Source organism: Pogoniulus pusillus, chromosome 15 (assembly GCF_015220805.1).
Source record: "Pogoniulus pusillus isolate bPogPus1 chromosome 15, bPogPus1.pri, whole genome shotgun sequence".
NCBI lineage: Eukaryota > Metazoa > Chordata > Aves > Piciformes > Lybiidae > Pogoniulus > Pogoniulus pusillus.
Genome location: NC_087278.1, coordinates 16,864,668 through 16,892,459, shown reverse-complemented (window position 1 = coordinate 16,892,459; position 27,792 = coordinate 16,864,668).

The window sequence follows — 27,792 nt, the reverse complement described above, 5'->3', positions numbered from 1 at the left end:
TCAGAACATTCAATTTCCTTAATCTTGGTAGATGGCTTGATTGCATCATGATGCCAGTCATCTCCAAAGCAAGCACAAGAAAATTTCAACTCTGTTCCCTTACGAAGAGAAACCCAAATAACTCAGCTTTACTAAACAGACTCTATGTTCACTTAATGCTAGGTTCTGAAATGAATACCAAAAAAGATCAAAGGTGTCCAAGCCTAGGTAGCTTGGTTACAAAATTATTTGATTATAAAACATCTGATAATTCAATTAAAATAAGAGAGTGTTCCATTTTCATAACTAATTCCTCTTATTCAAGGCATAAAATATGACAACATAATTTAAATTAGTATGACAACAATAAGAATATAGCACTAAAGTAATTATCAATAAAAATAATGACAATAAGCCATCCTGGGAGTTCTAATTTTCTCCACTGGACTATATTCTTCAACTTCACTGACTTTTAGATAAGATCATAGGCTGTGAAAAGAAAAACAATGGTGATGTCTGCTTCCCTCAGAGTCTTGCTGAAGAAGAATGTAAACATTAGATAACACTTTCGCCATGTTCTCTTCACTCTCGGGCTGGGCTTTGACTGAGCTGCATCTCCCTAACCTCACCTGCCACTCACCTTTGCTTCTTAACCTCTTGGCTGAACCTCTATTCTTCTTTAGGACTGGGGTAGGGTTGAGAGGGGCAGGGGGAAGGTGCAGGGGTGGTTGAGAGCCCCTCCTGGGGACTCAGGTTTCTGGGAGGGGAGTTGTGTTTCTGTATTACTTTTACCTTGTATATTTCTGTATATAACTGTATATACTGTAAATATCTGCTTGTATATTGTGCTAGCTGTAAATAAATAGCTTCATTTATATTCCTAGAGCCTGGCTGAGTCTAGTGGGGTACTTCTAAAGTGTGGGGAGGCGGGATACACCCAAACCACCACAGTGGTAGAAAATATTAGTCATTGCCATTTAAATGAGGAACAGAAACTAAACTATAAGTCTAGTACAGATTAATTTCCTATTCAATCCATTGCAATAACAGAGAACTTGAACCTAAAACTGCGAAGGTTTTGAAATATTAAGTGATCAAACTGCTGTGGACAGCAAATACCTTATGAGAATCCAAATATTTTTGCTGTTTAATCTCCCTTCCAAAGCCAGCCTCTGGGCAGCAAGTGGAAAAAGCCAGAAGCTGGTCTGTCACTCTGAGAGGATGTTCACCCCAGTTGTGAAGTCAAGGTAGGTGTCTGCATTCTGTCCAGAAACAGGCATTCTGTGACATTCCTATCATAATGGAGACAGGAACTCCAGCTGCTTGGTGTGCTGGGGCTTTTGTGGTCAGAGTGCTGTGGTTAGCTAAGTGTCAAAGGCAGGGCTGAAGTGGAACCCAGAAAGCTTTCTGATCAGGAATGAATTTTAATCTCTGCTCGTGTCTGTCGAGTAAGCTTCACAGATATTTCTGATGTGAATTTGTGTATCTCAGTTACTGGGGGATGCTGTGGACGGAACCCAAACCCAACCAACCAGCTAATCTAGATTACAATAGATGGCACATATGATCAAAAGAAATCTGCTTGAAAATAAGAACAACATACCTGTATATATATATATATGTATATATATATATATATATATATATATATATATATGTATAAGATAATTTGTCTGCTTCTACATTTGTCTATATGAGCAATGACTAGGTAACTGCTTACAGATTACAGAATCACAGAAATATTCCATTTGGAAAAGACCCCCAGGATCATCAAATCCAACCATTATCCCTACTCTATAAAGTTCACCCTTAAACCATATCCTGAAGTACCACATCCAAATGATTTTTAAATACATCCAGGGTTGGTGACTCAACCACCTCCCTGGACAGCCCATTCCAATGCCAGACCACTCTTCTTGGGAAAAAATATTTCTTAATGTTCAGTCTAAACCCACCCAGCCACAGCTTGAGGTCATTCCCTCTTGTTCTATCACTATTTACCTGTGAGAAGAGGCCGACAGCAGCCTCTCCACAGTGTCCTTTCAGGTAGCTGAAGACAGGTTTTCCTTCCCCTTACCCATCACTTCCCTAAAATGATAGATGAATTGAGGCAATGACAACCTTGTAATGCACTATATATATTAACAAATTCTGCAGAAATCCTTTAACTGTTTTGAGCAGCAAAGACCAGCTCACCAAGGTAAATGGTGCTGTACCTCTTCAAGTTCCACAGCACATGTAATGCTTCCTAGTGGTAGAGGCTGCAAAGTAGAAAATAAAGTAGAATGAACCAGGACTCCAGCTGCTTTGTAATAATCATGTAACCTATTTCTTGTCAGTTATTTAATGAAAAACTATGCACTCAAGCAGATTTCTTTTGCCACAGTTCTCATTCCTAATTGTACTCTCTGGAGCTGGTTATTAATTTGAGGAAGACACAATTATCTGGCAATGCAGGGGTCCTGCAATTTCTTTAAAACTCAATTTCATTAGAAAACAATGAAGTGATGATACTGAGGGGGGGAAAAATGAAACCACACAAAACCAACCAACCAAACAGACAAACAAACAAACAAACAAAAAACCCACAAAGAAACAAAACAGCAAAACCCCCACAAAAAAACCCAAGCACAGAAAATTATTGCCAGCAGTGCAATAACTTTACCATTTCAATAGTTTCCATTATCTAGAAGAGAAGAGATGGAGCTATGTGAAAATAGCAACAGGATAAACTTGGAGTGGTCTTTCTGTCCAGTGGATGCTAAATTTACATCCAGGCTGAATCAGATCACATCATTCATCCTAAAACACTTGGGTTGCACCTTTCCTGTGGTCACTGACATGCATGACTGTTTGTAGTAAGTTTCTGCTGTGAAACAGCAGTGCTCTCCCACACAGAGAATGCCTTCTTCATGATGTTCCTGACTATTTACAAAGGGTTTTGTAGGTTGTGTCCTCTATATATTTGCTCTTAATCCATCAAAAGTCAATATTTAATTCCGACTCTATGGTGCTGTGTTACTGTGGAAGCAGAGAGCCTGCCTGCAGCACAGAATAAAACTGAAGCTTAACAAAAAACAGTTGAGGAGGGTCAGCCATACATAAGAAACCACATGGACTCTGCAAAACAAACCTTCGTAACAGCCTTTTCCATGCACATAGCACTCCTGCTGGTGTAGTGTTTTTCATTCAGTCAAAAAGAAAGTTAGCAACTCTGAAATGTAATTTCTTCTTTGACAAACATTTTTTTTCAGTGACTCGTTCATAGAATCATAGAATGTCAGGGGCTGGAAGAGACATAGAAATATCTAATCCAACCCTTCTGCCAGAACAGAATCACCTATACCGGATCACACAGGAACCCATACAGTGTCCTTTTCTGTGTATAACAGAGGCTTTTGTGGGTTGGATAATAGTTTACGATGACTGGTCTTCATAACAACCAGTTATCATTTGGAATATGTCCAGACTCAATCCTCAGGAAATTCAGAGGTAAATATCTGTCTTCAAACTCATTGAATCTGTGCATGTAAATCAGAACTAGTCTCCTAACTGCAGCATATTCCTTTGAAAATGTTTTCTCCATCTAATTATATATAAAAATGTCAAAGTGCCATATTCTTTCTGAAAACTCCCTTTAGTGTCCATCTCTGAGGCTTCTCATCTAATATTTATCAGACTAGATGCTTTCTCTAGGATACTTTCACAGGTATCAATCAGATAATATCCATAATTTCCTTATTCCTCAGAATGGTTTTGAATGCTGCTCTTAGAGGAAGAAAACAACTCTTTTCTGGGTTGCCCTAATTCTCTTTCTGAGAAAAGGTAAATTTGTTTACTGCCTCAATCTCCTTGGACACAGAAGTACTGTGATACTGTGATGGGATACAGACATAGGCAGAGACCATCACTCATTTCCAGATCCCATGTCGTGATAATCTACATGAGGCTTGATGACTTTTTCTTTCTCTTCTGTGGGTAAATAGTTGAATCCATCAGCTATTCGTTATTGAGTTTGACTTACAGTGCTAAAAAAAAGTGATAAAAAAGTATCAATGACATGATTTTAAAACATATTTATTGACACAGCATGGAAATGTATCAGGAGCCCACAGCCACAGCTAAAGTTGAATAAGAACAACAGTCACATTCTCTCTTTACCTCAAACACCCAGGAGAACGCAAGAGATTTCCTGCTTGCTCTGAAAGAAAGTCAAGTCTCATTATTTTCAGATCACATTGAAAAGAATTTAAAAAATGGCCCTCACAGAGAATAGGTTTTGCAAAATAAAGTTCAGCAAGGTGCAGGGTGAATTTTAACTTCAGCATTTTAATTGTCAAAATCAAATAATAGTTACACTCTTGGCCTTTCTCATAACTGTGTGCACATACAGTACCACATAAATTCTTTTGCAGATCTTGAATTTTCAAATATCTCTCAGTTTCTTGGTTTTTACAGAGGATCAGTATACATTGTTCAGATAGACTTGTGGGTATTCATTGGCTTTGCAAATCCAGACAGATGTTTCAGAGAATCAGATTTACCATCACTAATGGACAGTACCCTCAAATACCTCCCATCAAGTTGTTATACCTCTATTATTCAACTGAAGCTATCTCAAATCAAGGAAATATTTGTGTCTAGAAGTTAACATTACATATTGGATGACAGAAAGTAAATATAGCTGAGACACTAAAAAACTGAGCTCATGTATTACTTTTTGTAGCTCTGGTTTGGGGGCCATGCCTAAAAAAAAAGCTCCATCCAATTTGAAGCAAAAGACAAATTTTAAATGCGTTCAAATATTCAACTAAGCAATTTTAATGTCAAATATCTGAAGCTGATTGTTTAAATTGACACACAGGTCCATTTTCATCACTCTGTAGTGTCAGGTAGATGTGAATTACACACTTAGAGCTGTCAACGATATGCAAGAACTCTGCACAATGGGTGCAAAAGAGACTTCAGAACATCAAGGAAGATTATATTTTGAAGAGAAAGTCCCTCTGAAGATTTAAGAGGAACTGAGCTCAGTGATTTAAGAAAGCCTGATTGTAACAGCTTAGCTCATCTGCTGTAATGCTAGTAATTTTGACCATCCCAGTAAAGAGGATTAAAAGTCTGTTTACACAAAATTTCCCAAATGACACAGGAAGATATGAGGCCTCATTAAAGCCTCTAATGCTCCCCTCTAATCTCGAGGAGAGCAACATGGTATGAAGGAAGAAAAGCGACTCCTTTCTGAGGCTCATTGGAGTAGTTAAGAGGTTTCAAATGCTAAAGGGCAAAGATGGGTCAGTGGACAGGATTGAGAGAAGGTGATCAAAGGCAGAAATTAAAGCACTTCATCATGTAATTTTAAAATTTATTTTCTTAATAATGTCACTGCACTGCAGTTCCCAGTTTCAATGAGACTGAGGCTGGCAAAGAGCAGAACTAGGATATTATACATATTTCTAGAATATGGGGAGGAGGTAGTTTTGGTAAAGATGACAGGACAGCCTCATTGCAGAAGTGTTTAGAGTTCTTCATTGGACAGAGTAAATGGACCTTAGTTACTGCAGTCTTATCTGACCGTATCTATTTGATCAATCCAAACTGGAAGGGAAAGTACTTAAGACAAGCCTGACAACATTTCAAATTGTGGTAAAGGAACCTGATTTGGCAAACCTGCAGGTATACTTCCAGTCTATGTGTTTCTCTTTGTCAGTTTGATTTTTAGTTTCATGACAGATGTCTTATAAAGAGGTATTACTTCATAACTTGTGCTAAGATGCAGCTGAACAACTTTGATACTTTTGTCTTCATCTGATGAATTTCAGCAATGCCCAAGAATGATCTTGCAAAACTTTTATTATAGCTTAAGGCTGTTGCAGAATCTTGGATTGCCAACTTCCTGGGAACCTTTCTCTGTTACTAACTTTGTGAGCCACTGGGGCATTTTTCACTGGGATGTTTCATTTTTGCATACATTTTTCCTGTTCTTCTCTGCATTATTACACTTGCACATGATACCATGATATATCAAAATGTTTCAACTTACTGGAAAGAATATTACCTCACTTAAAAGGCACAGAGCATAGTAGGAATGCCATCATTTGTGGTATTAAGCTTGTTTTTATCTTTTTTTTTTTTTAATGTAGTGTCATTGTCCAAGTTATAAGGCAATTCAAAACCTTTTCTTCCCTTTTCTTTGTCTATTAAACATTATTACTGTCAAAAGTGCCACTGAAGTATTGTAGGTGTTGCAGAGGGGGTTCTCTATGCCTACGCCTATTTGGCGGAAGTGAGAAATTGAATTGAGGCAGTATTAATTTTATATAAAAAGATAATTTATTAAAATTAATATTTATAAACTCTTGCCACCCTCAACCACTGTGTATCAATATTTGGTTCTAGTGCAAGTTTATGAAAACAATTTAGAAATATAATATATACAGGTATTTGTTCAATAACTGGCAAAACTATTTAAACTATTCACAGAGAGAGAAAGGTTTCCCTTCTGGCTTAGTGCCACTTAGGAATTTATACTCTTAGCCCAGCAGAGGGGCTGAAAACTCTTTCTGCTCTAAGGCAGAGACAACTTATATTACAGAGGAATTAAATCTTTACTTGTAAGTCTTGCTATTAATTATTGATCACCCTCCCAGGGTTGTGTCACAGCCTGTGCCCAGTGTCCGGACTTCAGGGGATCTTTGCCCGTGGACCCTGGGATGCTGGAATCTTCCTGCCTTGGGAGGGAAATGATAAATCTTCCCAGTCTCTGGGGTAAACAGGTTTCTTTCTCTAACCTTTGTTCTCCTGGCGTGGGATGGTCTCTGCCTTGATGCTTCTGTTCCTTCTGGAAGCCGTGTCCTGGGATAATCAGCTGGCAGGATTCCAGGAACAGGAGAAGAATGTCCGTGCTGGCTCTGGCACGGTCCCTTCACAGCTCGCAGGCCGTGTGTGTAGGCAGACAATCCAGAAGGTCTACTTTCCTGGTTCTCTTAGCTGCAATGGCTTATGCAGAGGGCATACAGTGTGCTAAACTGCTGAGAGACTGAGCGCCGTAGATAAATGCAGGATCAGGATCAGGTCCTGATGGTAATATAGCTTGCAGATATGCACAGCTGGTCTTAGGAGACTATTGGCTCCATATATATATAAATAGGTGCATGCTTGAATGGGCTTCTGCATCTAAAGTACGCAGACAGGTTAACTGTGAATTGAATCAATGCACGAGGTCTATGCCTCAGTGAGCTGCAAGTGAGGGCCAGACTCTGTGTCTGGGCCTTGCAGGTGAGTCAGGGCAGCAGGATGCTGCAATGTGGGTCAGAGAGATGAGCTGAGCTGAACAGATCTGAACTGAGCTGAGTCTGAACCTGAACATTTGGTGCTCTTGTGCACCCCTCTTTATAGATTGTGGACTGAGATTAATGCACCCTTTTGGCCACCAGTGACCAATCAGGTTGGCAGTAAGCCAAACCTTACCATTTTAGGTAGGAGCTGTTTGCCTGGACTCTCCCAAATATGGGGATCACGTGGGCAGACTCCAGGGATACACGAGTTGGGTGTGTGTTTGTTACACAACCCTGTTTACAACCAGGGGTCCTGGCAGAAAAACATGTCCAGGCATGCAAGGGCATAAAGAAGCCTCTGTTTGGACCTACAGGCCCTCCATGACAGTAGGTTAATTTATACTGAAATTGTCTTCCACACTTAGGTGAGCCTCTGGTCAACAATGTGATAGTTAAAGAATGAGTAAGAGCAAAGATGGAGTTTAAGGTTTCCATAAGACTGCAATAATCAAGATAGCAGTCAAATAAGTGAAGAACCAGGCTACTTCCAAAGTAGAATATAGAGAGAATAAGTAATTCTTCACTATCACTCTAGGAAGGCTAACTCATGCCAGTCAAAAAGGGAGCTTCTCCCAGAGAGACAGTCATCATGAGAAAGCCAGCCAGGAGAGTTTATTCACAGTGAGCAAAATCAAAGATGCTATCTAATTCTCTTTTTATGACCTGTGGGATCAGGAGGACAGGTAGCTGCACTAAAAATTCACACTCATTAATAATTTAAGGAAAATGGGCAATGATATTTCTCTTTCATTTAAAATAAAACCAAAATAATATGTTTCAATTATTAAAACTTTTAAATGATTTTCAGCATTCAACATTGTTAATGCTTAGCTGAGGTTATACATTCATAGTTGATAACTCCATGATTTGTGAGATACCTATAGCAAGATAAGACAATCCAAATTTAATTTAAAAATAAAACTTGTATTTTTTGAAGACCCAGCATAGGTTCCTGAGAATGTTTTGGACTCTTAAACTGGTACATATTGACAGTGAGAGACATGCAGAACTAGTGACAATAAAATAAGAAGCAAACTTTTCAGCCAATCAGACTAGAAAGCTTTAAAATTTGAAAGCATCAATAATATTCATGTGTGCTTTGTGTGACATTCACTTTAGGGAAGTTATTAATACATTTAGTGTAGGTTGTATGTTGAAAATTGCTTGCAGTATTACAGGGCAGTATATCACAATCTTTACCATGGCTTCTCTTAAAATTAAGGGAAAATACTTCTAATGCATTAATTACCATGGCAGTTGGAAATACTCAGAAGCTTTACCTCTTTTTTAAAGTATTATTGTTGCAAAAATTCATATAAATCAATGCCTGTGTTATCATTTCTCAGTAAAGAAATAAAATATACCAAAAGTTGAGCTCTTGCTGCACAAAGGAAATAGAGATAATAAACATACCCGTACGGATGTGATGGGTGCTCCTGAGGTCTTCTTACAGTCATCTCCTGACCGTGGTGTTGTTGTGTTCAGACTTGCATCAGAAACTTCTCTTTTGCTCTCCATTCTTCTCCATGTCTCCTGTAGTGTGCTAAAATGGCAGATTTTGGAGCTGAAACAAGGTTCTTTGTGTGGATAACTGGTCACTGCTACAAGCCATTCAATTCTCTCCATCTATGTACTGCATGCTGCCCTTGACAGATTTGCTGGATGAGTAAAGGCCAAAAGGCAATGTCTACTAAGAAAGTGAAATGGTTTTACTGAATACAACGGTCTTCATTAACCCTGAAGAAAATAAATGTTACAGGCTCTGAGTGCATTTCTTCTTTGATTTCTTCAGTGGTGCAGCTGCCAATGCTAACGACATGGGCACATCTTTCTGCTTCCCGTCTCCTTTGCAGCAATTAATAGGAAACATTAACAAGGCCAAATCTATAACCATCACAGTGGGAACAATGCTCTACTCTTGGCCAGGAGTCTATTTCACAATGGCTACTTCTTCTGCACCTCACAGTCATGGATGTGTGTTGTGTAAGACAGATGCTATAGAAAGCATCCAGGTCTGAACTGCAGAAGCACTTCAAAGATTTGAAGGCTGAGGTTGCAAAGTGTAGCAGCAGCTGATTTGCACTGAGCAATATGTGAATTTGCCTCAGCATTCTGGCTAATTTTCTGGGAAAAAAAAAATCTTTTTCTCATGTAGTATAAATAAATATTATCAATGAAAAATCAAATATTTTAATGAAACATTTAAAAAGACTGACCATACTATAATAGTCTTTTTGTATCCACTGAAAACAGAATATACTCAGGGACACTGTTGGAAGTCCCTAGATGTATCTTATTAATTAGCAGGAGAACATAATCGCCAGCATCTCTGAATAATTTATCCACTCTAGTAACTATTTTATTCCTTTTTTTTTTTTTTTTTTTTTTTTTTTTTTTAAGATATTCATCCTCTTCAGGAAGAATCTTGATGTTTTAATAGTGATATCGATCACTTTTATAGTACTTGTCAGCAATTCTTAGCACCAACTCATAAAACCGGTGGAATAGTGTGATGCAAAATTCAAAGAACTGCACAGATATTAACTAATCATTGCAACATCATGGTGGATCACTGAGCCAAAATGTTATTATGCTGATGGGAATGTTAACATAGAGTGACTTTCATATCTTGAAATCAGAGCTCATGACTTCCCACTTTGTTCTCATTTTTTTTCTATACCGTGCTGCCTCAGACTGGCATGCACTGATATTCAACAGCAACAACCCAGAACTGCTGAGTCCGTGCAGTAACTGAGGGATGTCTACCATCTCTGAATCTCTAATGGACCTCGCAGAATATTTAGTGTCTCAGTTGCTAAGTCATGTCCAGCTGAAGAACTGAAGAAATGTACAACAGATTGTGATGATGCTCTCAGACACACTCATACATGTGCATTACTGTTGCTCTCTCCCATACTAAACTCACCTCATTTTCATACATACAAAGGAAAAGAGCACTGCACTGCAGCAGCTGAAGCTGGCTGAATGGGCATCAAGAGAAAAGGCACCAGCCTATCTCTTCACGGAGGCATAGAAAAATCCCCCCTCCTTATTTCACAGCCCTTAGCATGTGTGGGGTGGTAAGGTGCTGAGGGCCTGACCAATGAACTGCCAAGGGTTCTGGGCACTGCAGGGCATGGATGCCAGACTTGTTGCAGACTCATCTGAGTGCTCTGCCAACTTGTCCCTACAGAGCCAACATCCATAAATCAGACTAAAAATAGTATTAGAATAATATTCTCACTCATGAAGGCACCTTCTTTATCACTGCTTGTATTTTCATCTTTTACCTTCCTTTAATGTTTTCTTCTCTTTCATGTGCCACTAATTTTCACCGATGAAAGAGATTCTGTCTTCATTGATCCTTCCCAGTTGGGACTGGATGTAGCAAAATTGAACCTATCATGAATACCATTGAAATTTGAAGTAAACAGAGATGTCCTGGAAGAAATTGGTCTGTGATACCAGGACTGGTAGAAATCTTTATTTTCGAATGAAGGCAGTTTGTGGGGGTTTTTGTTTGTTTGTTGAGTTGTTTTGTTGTGTTTTTTTTTTCAATACAGTAATTAAAAAGGAACCTTCAGAATTAAAGTGTTAGAGATTAAAAGTCTCAACATTTGCTGAAAAGTGCAAGGTCTTTTGATGTTCCATGCCTGGATTCAGTTCACAACAATGGTCAGTACATTGCTGCTTTCTCATTTTTCCACAGGAGGTACTGCAGGTTTCCTCAAACAGAGAGAAATGAGGACACTACTTGTATGTGATTGTTTACCTTTGAAATATATCTAGCTGTGGGAAAAGGATAACACACAAATTAAAGGCCTGAACTGTCACTTTCTTAGGTGAGTAAAAACCTTTGCTCTGAGTTTAGTAGACATTAAATCAGAGCCTGTTGGATGGGGCTATATGGATAAATCTGCATTGCTCCAAGCTGTGGCAGTTCTTGATTCCACAGTCATTCATTGAAGGAGATTCAATAACTTGAGTTGTTGTAACTTTAATGATAAAAGATTGTGTGAGTTGATGGTCTAATTAATCACTATACAATGTCATTACTGATGTGAGACAATAGATGTGAAGCCACAAAGGAAGTGACAGTTTTAAAGATGCTATTTATATCCAGCTTCTGACAGGAGAAACTTCTATTCCATTGTCACCATCAGTAAGTAAGTGCCACAGAGCTATTTTATCAGTGAGATGGGGAGTGACTCCCCAGATAATTCCCCCCAGTTTATATACTGAGCTTAATCTTCTGTTATGAAATACTCCTTTGGTTGGTTTGGGTCAGGTCTACCATGATCCCTCCCAGCTTCTCGTGCATCTTCTCACTGGCAGAGCATGAGAAACTGAACAATCTTGGACTTAGGATAAGTGCTACTTAGCAACAACTGAAACATCAGAGTGTTATAAACATTATTCTTGCACTAAATCTGAAACACAGCACTGCACCAGCCTCCTGGACAAAAACTGACTTTATGCCAGATGAAACCAGGACTTCTGTGGAAGTTTTCAAATTGAATTCATTATTATATAGGAGTTTCATTTTATCAAAACATATTTAATGCTAATTTAAGTTAGAGGAGCGGATTAGGATCTCCAGTTTTAAAACAGGGAGACAATGCCCAAAAGTGGTAGTGAAATGGAATGCAGTGAGAGGTTTTCTCAAAAGTCTACTGTGTTATATACCTCCATCTAATTCAGCAGCTGTTCTCAGATGAAGATTTTTTTAAGAGCCCAGGCCTGATAAAGATGGGAGAAGAAAAGTTACAGCTCGTCAGTGAGCTAGACTGAGACGTAGGAACTACACAGCTGAAATATTTGCATATAGAACATACACTCCTGTAGTGCACAAAACAAATCTTGATAGCTTGAGATTTTAAAATAATAGAAAATTTGTTAAGGAGATCATCTAACCTATCCCTTGCCTCATATTCAAGCTAACATTATTAATAAGAGGAACTGCTGTACATGAATAACTGAGATCACAGAATTGTGTATTTTCTGTGTGATTCTTGTATTTTTGCAGCCACAGTTTCACTTAGGAAATTGCAAAGCCAAAGTCAAGTTCAATACAATCTTTTAAAAAGATAGGAACCACTTCTCTCCAATAATTTACCATTCCTTTTATTGTAGTTACAAAGTAAGATACACATTTAAATATGCCCATGCCACATGTTGCACTGTCCTACATGTACCAATGCAGTATGCAAAAGCACTTGACAAGAGATTCACTGAAATGACAAATTTACTGCTTAAAATGTAATGCATGTTGCCCCAACATGATCCATTTCTTTTTACATTTTATGGTATAAGCTTCACTGCCTGACTATTCAATTGCTTTCTGTGTGACTCCACCACACAGGATAGCCTTTTATTTACATTGAGAACTAGAGTTTTGGTTAAAAAAGAGTTAGCAGCAAGTTTAATTAAAGAAGTGTGCTAGTTAGAAGCTAGCTGGAATATTTTAGTGAGAGGAATTACATTATAGGCTGTGAAAAGGAAACAGTGGTGATGTCTACTTCACTTATAGACTTGCTGAGATGTACAAAAACAAGAACACAAACATAGATAACACAGTTGGTTTTGGCTCTGGCTGCCTCCCTTCTCTCCCTAACTTGCTGTCCGTGTAACTAATCCCTCTGCTTCCTACCCTTCCCCCCTCCCCCCCAGCCAATTCTCTAAACTCACCTTGCATGTAAGGCAAAGTCTGGGATAAGGTAGAGGGGTGGAAAGGAGGTGGAAGGGTGGTTGGGGGCCCCTTCTGGGGACTGTGGTTTCTGGGAGGGCTGTTGTGTTTCTGTTTTACTTTTTTCACTTGTGCATTACTGTCTATAGCTGTATATATTGTAAACATCTGCTTGTATATTGTCTTAAGATGTAAATATAAAGCCGAGTCTAGTCTGGGTGATTCTCTTAATTGGGGGGTGGGTGTCATGTTTTTTTAAAGATAGTGACAGAAATTAAACTCTCAAATGAAAGTGGAGGAAAAAATACAGAATTATATTTTAAAAGAAATACAGAGATAGACATTACAAAGCAATTCCCCCATCCATAGCAAACCCCCTTGAATTTTTCCCCATCCCAAAAAAACTAAATCTAATACTCCCCAGTGCTCCAATCCTCCCCACCCCACCCAGTGCCTCTGCCATCCAAAGAGACCTAAAGAAGACTCTGGAGGCCTACTGCTTACATGCTCTTCCCGATAAAGTGGCTCCTGACACACACACAGGGCAGAAGGAGGAAGAAAGGAGAATGATCTGACCTTGTTGTGAGTTTATAACAAGATAGCAGAATTGTGGGATTGAATAACAATCCTCTAGTCCACAGAAGATTTTTAACCCCATAGTCTCAACCTGGGACAGTGGGTAACACCCAAACCATCACAAGAAGTCTTATGCAACTTTTACAGTAATGATCACTGATAACCTAGCATACAGCAAAGGTTAAAACAAAGTTGGATGTTGACATTGTAAAAGTGCATGCTGGGTGGGAAATCCCAGTAAGCAGACTGCAAGGGTTGCAGGGTAAATGACAGAAAAGGTGCACAGTCTATAGCAGGATCCCTAAGTGTCCTGTGTCGTCATTCCCCATAGCTATCATTACATTGATTGCCATGGCAGTTGTGGAATGTGTGAGATGCATACAAAACAGACTGGTTAAAGCATCAAAGATACACTGTTTTTCTTGACACTTTCTCATATCTTTTAAAATGTATAATCTGTTTCAAAGGCTCAATGCACCTGTTTACTTGTTTTATCAGCTTAATGCCTGTCATGCCTCCCTCAGGGTTCTTCTACACAACAAAATAAGTTTTTATTTTGTTTCTTTACTTCTTTCCTTTTGTCTTTCAAATAACTTTGCTCTTTGTAGTAGATATAAAATGAACCAAATAGGTGGACCATTGAAAACAGGATGACATTGTCCATTGTTCAGTGCTCCTCTGTATCTCATAATGATGTACATGGTGAGGATATTTCCTTGTCAGGTGCTAGCTTGCTAAGACATGAAGAAAACACACGTTGTATCCTCCTTAAGGAGAATGAGCTAAACCAACCAACCAACCAATCAAACAAACAGATAACATCCACGTGATGCCTCCACGTGATCAGCTTGCATAGCCAGCATGAGATCATGCTAAGACTGCGTCACAGGACATCCTGCCTACACCTGGAGGTCTCCTGCCAAGACAGGAAGTCCTGGATACACAGATCATCCAGAGGAGGCAGAAGATAGGTCACAGATTGTCTGCCTCCTTTCCCCAGAAGCCTGGGAAGGATCAGAAGTCTCAGTGATTGACAAGACAGAATTCCCTGAAAGTGTTTGGGTACTGCCTGAAGCTGTAGCTAGCCCCACAGGTCAGGAGATAACATTTTGTGAGCAAATACTTAGAGTCTCTTGTGAGTCACCATTGCCTTCTGCCATAACAAAAAGAGGCTACTTGACTCCCTCTAGTGGGCAAGTGGTATATTGACTACAAGCAGTATTTGGCTGCAGGAATCTTCCAGTACAATAAATGTTTACATATTTTTGCAAGTTATTTCTAGGTCCTATGTTATTATCTGTATAAAGTTTCCATGATCATGCAAAGAACCAGTTATTATTAAAATTAGTGGTCTAGGGTAGCAAGTTCTGAATGTCAAAATTAATAAACAATATTATTTTTGAAAATATCATCTCGCAATTAGTTAATTACCCCTTCATAACACAGATGCACAATTGTTTTTATATTTTCACAGATTTTGATAAAAATTTTTTGAGTAAAAATTTCATTTAGGAGTAGTTCTCTTTAAATATCTGGCCAAAAAAATGCACCCCCTCTAGATTAGTCATTTAGTCACAAAAGTATCGTGGCATTATTCATGTTCCTGAGATTCAAAATTTCCCTTTTAAAGAACACTCCAGCACAGTATCTGTCCTCCTCTAAGCAGTCCATGAAGATTGTAAGCATATTAAACTGATAAGAAACTGATGAATATTTATAGTCAGATACATTTTCTTTTCTACAATGACTGTCTATGGAAGTTTCAAGAGACATGTCCAGGATAAAAGTCAGTCTGGAAAAATCTTTCAAATACCCTGCATCACTCTGATAATACATCACTGAATTTCTGAAGTTGTTTTCTAAAGACTCTAGAAGATCTCAAGAGCAAGTCTATATGAATAGTTGGGCTCTAGGTCTTTGCCAACAGTCTGAATATTGTACCACTATCCCTTCACATCCTTTCACAGACCATGATCCATGCTGGGATGTTTTGTTTTGTTTTGTTTTTCTTTTTCTTTTTTTTCCACAGAAGGAATAATATGAACAACAAATTCACCACAGCAACAAATGTGGATTAACTAAGGTCCTTGTCATCTGAAAAAAATTTCAGGTAAACTTGTCAAAAATAAGCAGACAAAATTACACTTCTGAGTCATGTGCATGGCTTTGGGCTCAAGATTTTGTGTCCACTTCATTCTGCAAGAGGGTAGATATAGGTACTTTTTTACATCTGATTGGAAATAAGGTTTTTTGTTTTGTTTGGTTTTTTTTCCCAGTTCAGTGAATGAACTACACATACATATGCAAAAGCCAGCAATCCTGAAGAAGTACCCATTTTCAAAAGAGATGTGTTTCAACTAGGAAACATTTGTGTGGAATACTGTGAAGTACTGTGGCGCTTGGCTGACATCTGTAAGATAGTCTGAATCTTGACTCACACTGAAAACACATCCGTGGACCAGGTACTAGGACAGAAAAAAATACTTTCTTGGCTGTGCACATTTCCAGTGTTTTCAAACAGATGGTGAATAGTATATCAGACTTCTGCAAGTCCTAGTTAGAAAGGAGGTGAGATAGAGCAATGTCTACTCAAGGCTGTGAGTAGTAGAGTTAAATATAGTAGTAGGCTGCTAAATTATTTTATTTTATTTCTACTTTGTCAAACAGAAACATATTAGTAGTGATAGCAAGGACAGAGACCATTCCTTGGCAGGGATAAACCTGTGGGTTCTGGATAGAATCACAGAATCATAGAATCAACCAGCTTGGAAGAGACCTCCAAGATCATCCAGTCCAACCTAGCACCCAGGTCTATCCACTCAACTAGACCATGGCACTAAGTGCCTCATCCAGTCTTTCCTTAAACACGTGCAGGGATGGTGACTCCACCACCTTCCTGGGCAGCCCATTCCAATGGCAAATCACTCTCTCCGTGAAGAACTTCCTCCTTAACTTTCTGGAGGTTTTCACACAAGCTAGCAAGGAATCCAAAGAAAAATATCAACTTAGTATGTTTGTAGGAGCTTGTGCACATCTGCAGAAGGGAAAAAATTGATTTATTTCTATCCTCTTAATGAAACTACTTCCAAACTTTACTAAAAGTATACATGTCTTTAAAGCATTGCTGCCATGCAAGGAAGTCTCACAACTGATACTATCAAATTTACTGAACCTCAAAGAAGAAATGGAGGGATCACTTTCTCCTCCCTGAATGCTATCCACAGCCTGCAGTACCAAGTTAATTTCCACAGCTGCTGAAAGGATTTTTGATGAATACTCTAGTTGCATTGGTAGCTACTGTGGAACTGGAAGTTGTGCAGTATTTTAAAAACATTCTGTGTTTTCCATTGTCAAGAATACCATTCTGGGTAAACATGGAGTAATATAATCCATAAAATTACTTCATGATAGTTGATCTAGTTCATGATTGTTTCTGTAGTACAGCTGTATATCAATGCCATAATATATAACTGTCTTCTCTCTCTTCTAAATTTTTTGGTTCAGTACAGGTTACTTTTGAAAGGTCTGAGTCTAATTTAGGAGGAATTCCTACAATTATCTGGTCTTCAGTAAGAGAACTAGTTACCCCTCTGAGATTCCACTGAGGGAAGCCATAGGTAGACATCATCCACTGCTGGTCTTATGCAACACAGCTGCCCAAAACCCCCAAAGTGCAGGTTGCTTAAAGCTATTGGCTCTGGATTCAAATTTAGAAAGAAGAGAATCATCATTTTAAAGATTTTGAGGGGGGGGGGAGTTGTTTGTTTGGTTTGGTTGGTTGTTTATTTTGCTTTCAACTGCTTCTGATATATGCTATTAGGGTAAGCACAAAACAAGAGGCAAAGAAACAAGATTTGAAGATTCAAATGGATAATAGAGGCTTAGCTCAGACTGCTAGTCAGTTTTATTAGCTCTCCTGATGACACACCGAGAGCATTTGTAAGCATAATTGCAAAACATCATCCCTTTTGGATGGATAGCTGTGTAACCCTGGCACTTAATTTAGAGACATCAGAATCAAGCAGGATGTTGAGTTCTCAAACTTAATTTTCAAGACATCTGTGGTTTCTGGCTTTAACTTTATGGTGTTCATTCTTAAAGATACCAAAATTGTCTTCTGTGCTTGTATCTTTATCTTTTTCTTGCAAGGTACATTTCAGAGTGTGCTAGTTTGAAGCAGGCTAGAATGTTTTGGTGAGAGAAAGTAGATAATTGGCTATTAAAGGAAAACATGGTTGTCTCTTCTCTCACAGTCCCGCTGAGAAGTCTGGGAACAAGAAGTAAATATTGGATAACATTTTCCATTTTGTCTTTCACTTTACTTTTGCCTTCAGACCGAGCCACATCTCCTTAACCTCACTGACGCTGCCCTTCCTTCTTAACCTCTTGGCTGCACCTCTATTCTTTCTCAGGATTTGGGGCAAGGTTGAGAGGGGCAGGGGGAGGTGCTGGGGTGGTTTGAGAACCCTTCCTGGGGACTCAGGTTTCTGGGAGGGGCTGGCAAGGCTGTTAGATAACTTGCAGATACTGTGCTAATGCATCTTGTAGACGTAGTTTCTATCTGTGGCTGGTGTCACAACATTTACTGAAGGCACCAAAAAACCTCCTCATTTGCAATGCTTTACTCTGCTTTGATTTGTATAGTGTAGTAAAATGTCTTTTAAAATGCTGCAGGAGGAAGAGAGAACATTACAAAATTAACTTCAAAGAAACCTAAACATGTTATAAAAATTCCTGTAGTCAGTAAAAGTGATATCCATACATACTCCACCTTTTGATCTCATAATTGACAGCTGCTGCTGAGATTTGGTGAGATGTGATATTAGGAGTAGGGAAAAGGTACTGAGAAAGATATATGTACTGCTTTATCTCCTAGAAGTCTGCAGGTGATCTAGAAAAAAAACCCAACCCCCTTTGTTTAAAAGGTAAAGTCGGTTCTGCCGCTGAGGAAGAGCACCACTCTCTCTAGTCCTCTAATGCTGCGTGAGGAACACTCTGCTGTTGCCACACAAAATAAATTACAGCATTCACAGTGCTTCATTAATAGTTCCCACTCTTAGTAGATGTCATTCCTCACTTATGTCCAGTCTCTGATATCTTCACAGGCATAAGATTAGAAAGGAATTTCAGCAAAAAAAAAAGATCAAAAAGAGACAGAGTTCTGAAACAAACCACCTCTTTCCCTGGCTGGTGCATCAGGGTGCATCCTCATCATCATGAGGGTCTCCTTGCTGGTGCTGGCCTACAAACACATCCAAAGAATGAAGGGACCATCTGAATTTTGGCAGTTGGCAGAATATTTGACTTTGGTAGTTTGGCTTGTGCTTTGTGGTGGGGTTTTTTTTGTGTATTTTGGGTTGTTGGTTTTACATTTACATTGCAATTAAATTGGAAAAAAAAGCATTTGATTCTCTGCTGTGAAACAGATCACATTTAGAAAACCAGACAGCCAGCAGCCTGAGTGTTTCATTCACTCTGATATAAAAAATCAGTCTTTCTGCAAATCAATGAATGTTAAAGCACGTACTAAATGCTTCAGCAAGTAAGATTGAAAGGGGCACTCTGTAGCCTTGTACATTTGACAGTCACTTGAAGAAATGCTGATCCTGAAAATAAATCATCAAAAGTTAAGAATAGTCTGAACCACAGACTGATGGCATTTATATCTTCAGTCTCTCATCCTTGGACTTTTCACTATAAACAACATCTTTGCCAGTAGCAGTCCTTTCCAGAGGACACTTTTATTGAAATAGTCACATTTCTACACAAGATTTTAATTGAATAAAATAATCATTTTCTGAGGAAAAAAAAAAAACAAAAGTCATTCTGTCAGAAAATACTGAGCTATTTTTTGCTAAGACTATTTGTTTTAGGGTTGAAATTAAAGTCTTTTCTATCAAGTTGCTTTGAAGTCACTCACTTTCCAGGGCCAGGTCTGGTCCTGACAGGGATAAGTGGCTAGGGTCCTCAGCTGCGCATGACATTGCTGTCCTATGTAAAAGTCACATTGTAGAATTTCCTGTGGAGCAGAAATGACAGTTTTCACAAAAGCTTTGGGAAACCCTCAAGGTCTTCACAGTACTGCTGATTTTGTGCAAATCATCAGAAAAGATGCTGGGTAATTGTGATAGTTTGGGAGTCACCCTCTCCACTCCCACCCCTCATAAATTCACCAGACTAGACTCAGTTGGCTGGGAGTTAAGGAAGCTATATTTGCAGCTTAGCACAATTTACATACATATATATACAATATACACAAATATTTATATTTGTGTATATTGTATATATATGTATACCAGCTAAAAGTAATACAGAAACACAAAATCCCTCCCAAAGCAGTCACACTGCCAGAAGGCTCCTGACCCAAACTTCCTCCCCTCTTCCTCCTTTCCTTCCTTTCAGAAATAACTAGATCAATCCCTGTGTATCTCTTGTGATAAACCTGGAGAGATCTGAGGTGAGATATCAAAAAATGGCAAGAAGGTGAAAGGAAAAAAGGGGTTAGTTCAGATTAAAGAGTTAAGTCAGATGCGACCACATGGACTGCCAGAGCGAAGGAAAAGAAGTGAGAACTGAGAAGTGTGTGTCTTATGTTATGACTACTTAATTCTCTCAGCAGAAGAATGAGTGATATAGGGCACTGTTTCCTCCTCATAGCCAAGGATTGAATTTCTCTCAGTAAAATATTTCTATTAACCTCAGTAACCAATCTTGCTTCCAAGCATTTTCAAATATTCCTTAAGACTATGGTTTTATTCTTCACTGCTCCTCGCTTTGTGCAGTCACCCACACCTCTTATGCACATTTTATGCACCTACTCTAATCCAGCAGTACTTCACTTTCAGCTTGCACTCACTGAGGCATGTTTTAAGTTGAGGAATATTGGTAATGCTTTATTGCCTTCAGCAGAGTAAAATCTCTGTTTTAAACTGTCTCAGGATGCTTTGGTCTACTTACTTTTGGTTTTGAAAATGCCACCTACATCCCTCTTTGCTGTGGCCATCACCTATCCACCTTAGTAGGTAATTTCATTGTACAATCCATTTAGTAGTGAAATAACAAGACTGTAATTTCTGATCATTGCTTCATAAATAAAGTTGAACAGCATATTTTTCATTCCTAATTGCAGTGTAGTTCACCTGGTTTACTGCCTCTAGCTGAATCTCCTAATTACCAAAAAATGTTCTGATCATTATGTAGTTTTGAAGTGAACACAATATTATGACAGTTGTTTCCAGTACAATGAACAGCAGCTGAACTGCACAGCCACTGCATGGAGCAAATCTTTTCAATGACTTTGTTTTTTCCATCATTTTTCTCTGTCCTTTGTTTCATGACTAGCTCAGGATAATTTTCCTTTCTGCAAGCTGCCATTCTTTGCTTCCAAGAGGCAACTGCTAATGGGATTTATAGACAGGTGTGGTCACCTTCATACAATTGACTGGTTCAGTAATGCCGTCTGATTAGGCTGCTGATGGGGGAGTGTAGGAAGGTGAAGAAGAATGAGGTTTGCCATGCTGGAGGGTGAAGTGCTGCTGCTGTTACCCAGAACGGATCTTGATTATCTTGAAAAGCTGTGTTAAAATTCTTAGGCAAATAAGAAAAAGATGTTTCTCTGAAGAGAGACAGAGCTCATGGCTGCACTTGTGAGCACAGCTTTGAATATTGCTAGTGCTCAGAGCAACAGCTGCAAAAACATTAGGTGGTTTATAAATATTAAAAAATAATCACAAAGGAGTGATGCATGCACCCTTGTGCCAAGATCTACTCTACAATACATCCATTTTTTTCAACTCCACTCCTGCAATACTGATCCTATCAATACTTAACGTGTTTTCTTATAATCACTACCAAATGTAGTAGGGACATATGTCATGGCCAAAAACGTATAGAAGAGTAGGAGCTGTTATTGTGGAATTCTTCATGGTGTGCAAGCTGCTTGGATGAGGTAAAGATCTTCTGCTTCTCTCCTTAAGTAGAAACAACAGATTTTGATTAATTGATGGATTTGTGTCTCTGATAGAAATCTAGTCACTGATAGAAATCTAGTCACTTAATTAGGTGGTAAGAAAGGTTCAGCTTGGTACAACAAAGGCACTGAACAGGCTGTGTACTGTGTATTCACTTTATGTCTGTGAATATAATTATGAAAACCAATTCTGGCATTGATTTATCTACCATGTAGACATTGAAGGACTTACTTAATTTTTCAGAAATGCTAATATGAAGGATTAGTGGTGTCATGGAGGCAGGGTATTAATGTGGCCAAGTCAGGAAATATAAAAAAATATAATTATTTTGTTTTCCTGGAACCTCACCCCCAAAACTATATACCAAATTAGTTTAGTTTATTAGCAGATTCAATTTGATCGGGAATACCTTCCAAAAAAGGATATTATAGATAAATTTAGATATTTAGGAAGTCAGGAAGTGGAAAAGGCTAAGCTATAAACACAACTTTACCCCGCTATCAATCAGGCTGAGCAGAAGATTAAGGGAAAAGCTTACTCACAGAGGTAGGCATTCAGCAGTGATCCCTTACTGAATTCCTCTGCATGAGCAGCCTTCTGATGTTGCAGGCAATACCCAGTAATAGAGATCCATGCCGCAGAAGTCCAAGGCAAGTGGCAGAGCCACTAAACTCAGAAATGTCTTGAGCACTGTTGGAGTTAAAGCCGGTGGAGCGCTATGGGAAAATGACTCTGTGTTCACCAATATGGTTAGATGGTCAAATCCACTTTATTTCTGTGATACAGTGACTTATATGCATTCTAGCAAGAGGTGTGCTCCACCAAGATTGGTTACAGTCAGAGGGTCCAGGGTTACTTGTAAGGCATAGATAGGTCAGCATACCATAACAATCTGAGGGTCAGCCCTCCAGACCACCTACTCCAGCCCCCCTTGGCTATCTAACTCTGCCCACTGCAGCTGTGTGTGGGGTGGCCAGTTGTTTACAGATTGATTTCCTGAGCTAGCAGCATCCCAAGGACATTCCCAGCATGGGTTGCTCATGTTTATGATTTCTGTGTGCTCTGCTAACAAGAATTTCTCCAACAGAGCACTTCTTCCTAAGTGGGCTAGTCATGGAATGATACTTCATTCACAGTGGTAGGGGAGAGCCAAAACTGCTAGGGTTCCCCAGTCTGGGAGGCAGCCAGGAAGTTGGCTACTGATAGGGTCTGAGAGAGGGTGGTCTGCCAGTGACTCTCAAAGGACCCCAGGCTTGGCAAGCCTGCCAGTTTGCACAAAAGGGTGCAAAAGAGGGGAGAACTATCCAAAAGCAGGGATGGGATAAATTCAAGAGCCATACAAAAGGTAGGAGCTATCCAAAAAGCAGGGACGATCCAGTTACAACAGGAACCTATCCTGCCAGACACTCTGTTAAGGCAGAAGCTCTTTCAAGACGGGAACTCTCAAGGTGGGAACCCTCAAGGTGGGAATCCCTGCTCTATTTATCCTTTTTCTAGACAAAGTGTCTGTTTACCATTTGTACTGGGTGTGAAAACCCAGCCAATCATCAGCTCTATTTCATCACAGGCATCTACATGGGTCAGCCCACATGCACAAAAGGCACCTTTTACTGCCCCCCTCCAAGCCTGCAGGGCAGGGGGTGGGGGGAAGGAGGTTTTCACATCTTTCTCTTCCCATTCAAACCCACGGAGTGAGAGAGAGAAGAGAAGAATTTGGGGTATCCCAGGACAAGTGAAAACTGCTTAGAAATTTGATTTATATCTAGGGTTAAGTCTTCATATGCAGCACCTTTTCACGCTTCCTTATTCTGATTGCCTGGTGTGCAATTGCTTCCTTTGTTTCTCTGTAGTCTGACAACACTGAGTATGGTGAACAGAATATCACTCATACTGTGACTGACATTGTATGAAAGACATTTTATGCTTGTACTTGAACCAGAAGACCAGAGTCAAAGCAGCTAATCTGGAAGATTGTTCCCTAATAGATTTCACCAGACAGTATTTTGCTAAGATGTCACTGAAATGTCAAATACCGCATAATTCTGCTCTGGACCCATCACTGAATTGCTTTTATTTTACTGAGTACTTGCTCCTGTCTAAAGGCTACAGACTGTCAGTAAGATAAAAGACATGCTAAATATTTTTTGTATTTCTTTTTGGGGAGGAGCATGGTGTCTCCAAGCAGATGAAAGGGACAGATCAACTACCTAGCCACAGTAACCATGTTTAAATGGACACATGATTAATAGCTGCCCTCTGAAATTAGTTCACTGATACAACCACAATCTTCTCTTGATATCACAGCTAATCATTATCACTGGGGAGTAAAAAGTATATGAGAAAGGGTGGCTAGAAAAGGTTTGGATTTGTTGAGTTTTTTTCTACTTCGTATATGGATTCACTGCTTACACAATGAGGAGAGCATTCTCTCTTATATAGAACATCACACACATTTCTAGCAGCAGTTCTTTTAGTATATGAATGTCTGTTGCTGGTTACTGATTTGCCAGTTAGAGAAATGAGGACTGACGCACTGAAGGGATTTTGGCAGGTGGAAGCCCACAAATCATAGCAGTATATTTGTATTTCTCATTCTATGAAAAATAACACACAGTTATTAATATTTTATAGTAAAACACCGTTGGTTTTCTTTTTTCTTGGATGCTTTCTGGTGTGATTCTCATTTCAAAGTAAAAATCCAAACACATTTTCTCTGAGAAAAAAAAAAAAAAGTAAGTTATTTTGTGCAGCATGAAAGCAAATGTTTGCTAATGGCATAACGCAGATTGCTGTTGCATGCAACACTTTGTATTCCAGAATATTTGGAATGAAAGACAGAATTTTAAAGTCTCTGTGCAGCAAACAGACGCATAAGGAACTGCTCTGCAAGGAAGTTCTGATTAACAAAGTACTGCCTCTTCTTCCTTCCCCACATGTACAACTTCAGAACGGACTGCATGAAAAGCAGATAAAGCCGCTGCAGAAGAAATGTCACATTCACTCCAGCAAGGTCAAATGTGAGGCCACAGTCATCCTAGGTGAAAATACAGCCCAGCAGAAACGAAAACAGCATTTTTTCCACAGGGTACAGTTTACTGCTGTTGACTTTTTCAAGTCAGTCTCATTGTAAGGGTATATCTTTTTTTATTCCTCCAACTTTACAACAGAAAGGTAAATCGTACTCCGTGCTGGCAGTTGATCTGAGAATTGTATTTACAGATCATTGTAGTTATAACAAAGTCAGAGTTGGAGTGTAAAGATCTGCTTCTTTACTGTAGCTAGAATAATTGGCTTGGACAAAATAGAGGCCAGTATCTATGTCGTAACTCAAACCATACCCAAATTCTGATGTTAAGGAAACCTAAAACATATAAGATTTAAAGTTTGCTATTACTCACCAGAAATGAATTATTGCCAATTATTTTTCTGACTAAGAAAAAGCACTTATGTGTGCATATGTTAAGATTAGTCCTTCTTTGAACTTTTGTTACTGGTTGTTTTCTTTCATGTTTGTGATTCTTGATGAAGGAATGCAAAGAGTTTTACATCTATCTGGAAAAGAAATAAATTTAAAAGTTAGTTTAAGTAAAATGTCATAACTAGCCTGTTTTCTTCAAACCTTTTACTGAGGTTTGCTTATTCACAGGGTTTGAGTAAGCAGTCTCACATTTTTTAGCATTAATCAGAACCAAGCAGCCATATCTTCTCATGATTCAGCTTATAATCACTTCTGAAGCAAAGAGTAGGATCTAGGTGCCTGGGCAAGACTTTTGGTCTTCAACTACCGCTCTAGAAAGGACACTTCTGCACAGGTTTTGTGTCATGTCTGTCAGCTTTGTGAAGATCTCAGACACATGCAATGTGTAAGGTGGCATGAGAGGCCTGGGTCTCAACACCAGAATTGTTCTTAAGGTGTCTAGACAGAAACTGTCACTACTGCACCATCTAGGGAAAGGGTTATGGTACTTCATTTTTTCCTCCCCAGTTTTAATGTTCTCAACAGTTGCACAATCAATATGTCTTGATGCTTTTATGACATTTGTTCTTGACTACAGTATTTTCATTTCAAGCCTGGCCTCAATTGGTTTCCTGTAAAAGTTCTCTCTGGATTTATCATTTGAGTTACACTGGTCACTTCTAAACCTTGAGCCTGCAGGAAAACAAAGCAAAACCAACCAACCAAAAACCCAACCAAATCAAACAAACAAAAACCCCACAAACAAACAAAAACACACACACACAAAAAAAACCCAAAACCAAACAAATAAAAAATACTTTAGAGTTTAATCCTTCAGCATGGGGCTGAATGTTCTGACTCAATTTGTTCTTTTGACTTTGCTGCTATGCATTCAGTGTTCAGCCTAGCACTGCTGACAGCAGTCCTCTATCCCTTCTGGAACTGAGAACTTCCACTTTAATCGTGGCATTGTGAGAACCATGGACTGTGAGCATCTGGATTTTCCTAAATTTGACCCCAGTGGTGACACTGACTGCCTCTTTGACCTTGGAGACATGGTTTGGATCAATGTGCTGTTTGATCCATAGCATTTACATAATAAGAAAAGACTGTCCCACATGTATCAAAAGCAAGTGTTAGAGAGAATGAGCCATAACTTACTAAGACAAGGTACAGTTTTGTTTAAAGGAGAAGCAAAACAGATCTTTGAGACTGGGATGAAATTCAGGCAGTCAAGACTGCAAATAAGTTTGAAAGTTCACAAACTGCTGCATTTGCAGAGTAATTACAAAGCAATTTTCTGTAGAAATCTATCCTAAGCCTAATACTGATCCCTATTTTTATTAACATGCAAAACAATGACATAGAGCTCACAAACTGGAGAAGGATGGCAAATTGGAGAGGCATCTAAGCAAAGAATAGGCACAAAATTCAGAACCTTTCTTACCAATTAGAGAAAAATTATGTTACTCATTAGGGACAGATTCAACCATCTTCAATTACAAGTAATTGTCTGTCAAAGTGAGGAGTGGGCAATGAATGGCTGGAAAACACTACTTCATTAACCTGGAATGTGAAGAGGAACACAACCATAACACCAGTTAATAATGATGCAAAAAGGGTAAGAATTGTATAAAACCATATTTTAAGAAAGTATCTTCTCAAAGCTATCTGAAATATTCTTTCTCTTGATGCTCATAAGGCCTATTTGGTTTCAGGCACAGGATATATGGGAATGATCAGTCTAAATAACATTGCTATTCTAATTGATTGAAGGGACAAAGTGGTAAATATCTTGAAGAATTTATTCTTCATCTCTTATGGCTAATTCAGATGTTTTCAACAATTAGCAGATCTTAGAAGAAGGACTGGAATTTTTTTTCTGAATTTGTCCCCATGGCATAGTAGGCCCTATGGAGTTTACCAAAATATATATTTGATAAAGTCGGGGAAAATGGAAATTCCACTTAAGCAGTGTTCAGGATCCTGTTGCAGCAGATATGCAGTAGCTCTCAGCAAGGGAAAGGAGGAGTTATAATTTTAGTTTTCACCATTTTCTTTTGATACTTTGTTGCGGAGGGGAGAAATTAATTGGTGTGAGATAATATTTTATAAAATATATATAATTTATTAATCTTAATAGTCTGAACTCTTGCCACCCCCAACCACTGAATTTTACATGGTTATGGAAGACATGCTAGGAATAACACCAAACAGTAACTTGTTAATAACTAGCACACATTCAAACTATAAACAGAGAGAGGAATTTCCCCATGGCAAATATGCTGCCTGGGGTCAATACGCCATTTGCCCTGTAGATGGTTTCAGGCTCTTTCTGCTTTATGGCAGAAGGCAGTAGAGAATTACAAAGGCATTAAAGCATTTACTCACAAATTCTGATGAATTAGCAATCACCCTTCGGGGCTACGTCACAGCCTATACAAGTGTCCAACCTTCAGGAACTCTGCCCGTGGACTTTGAGGCTGTGGATCCTCCCGGCTTCAGGGGAAAGGATGCAGACATGCTATCTCTGACCTTGTTCTCCTGGCTTCTTCTGTGTGGCCTATCCCTGGAATGTTCATCTCTCCCCTATGTCTGAGCTAGAGGATCAGCTCAAACGGCCACATTCTGGATGATCTGTGTGTATGTCCAGGGATTCTTAGGCAGGACCTTCAGGTACAGAAGCAGGATGTCCTGCAGTCTCAGCACGATGTCACGCTGACCACACAGGCCAATAGCGTGCAGACAATCCAGGGTCTGCTCCTGGTAACTCGTGGCAGTGGAGTC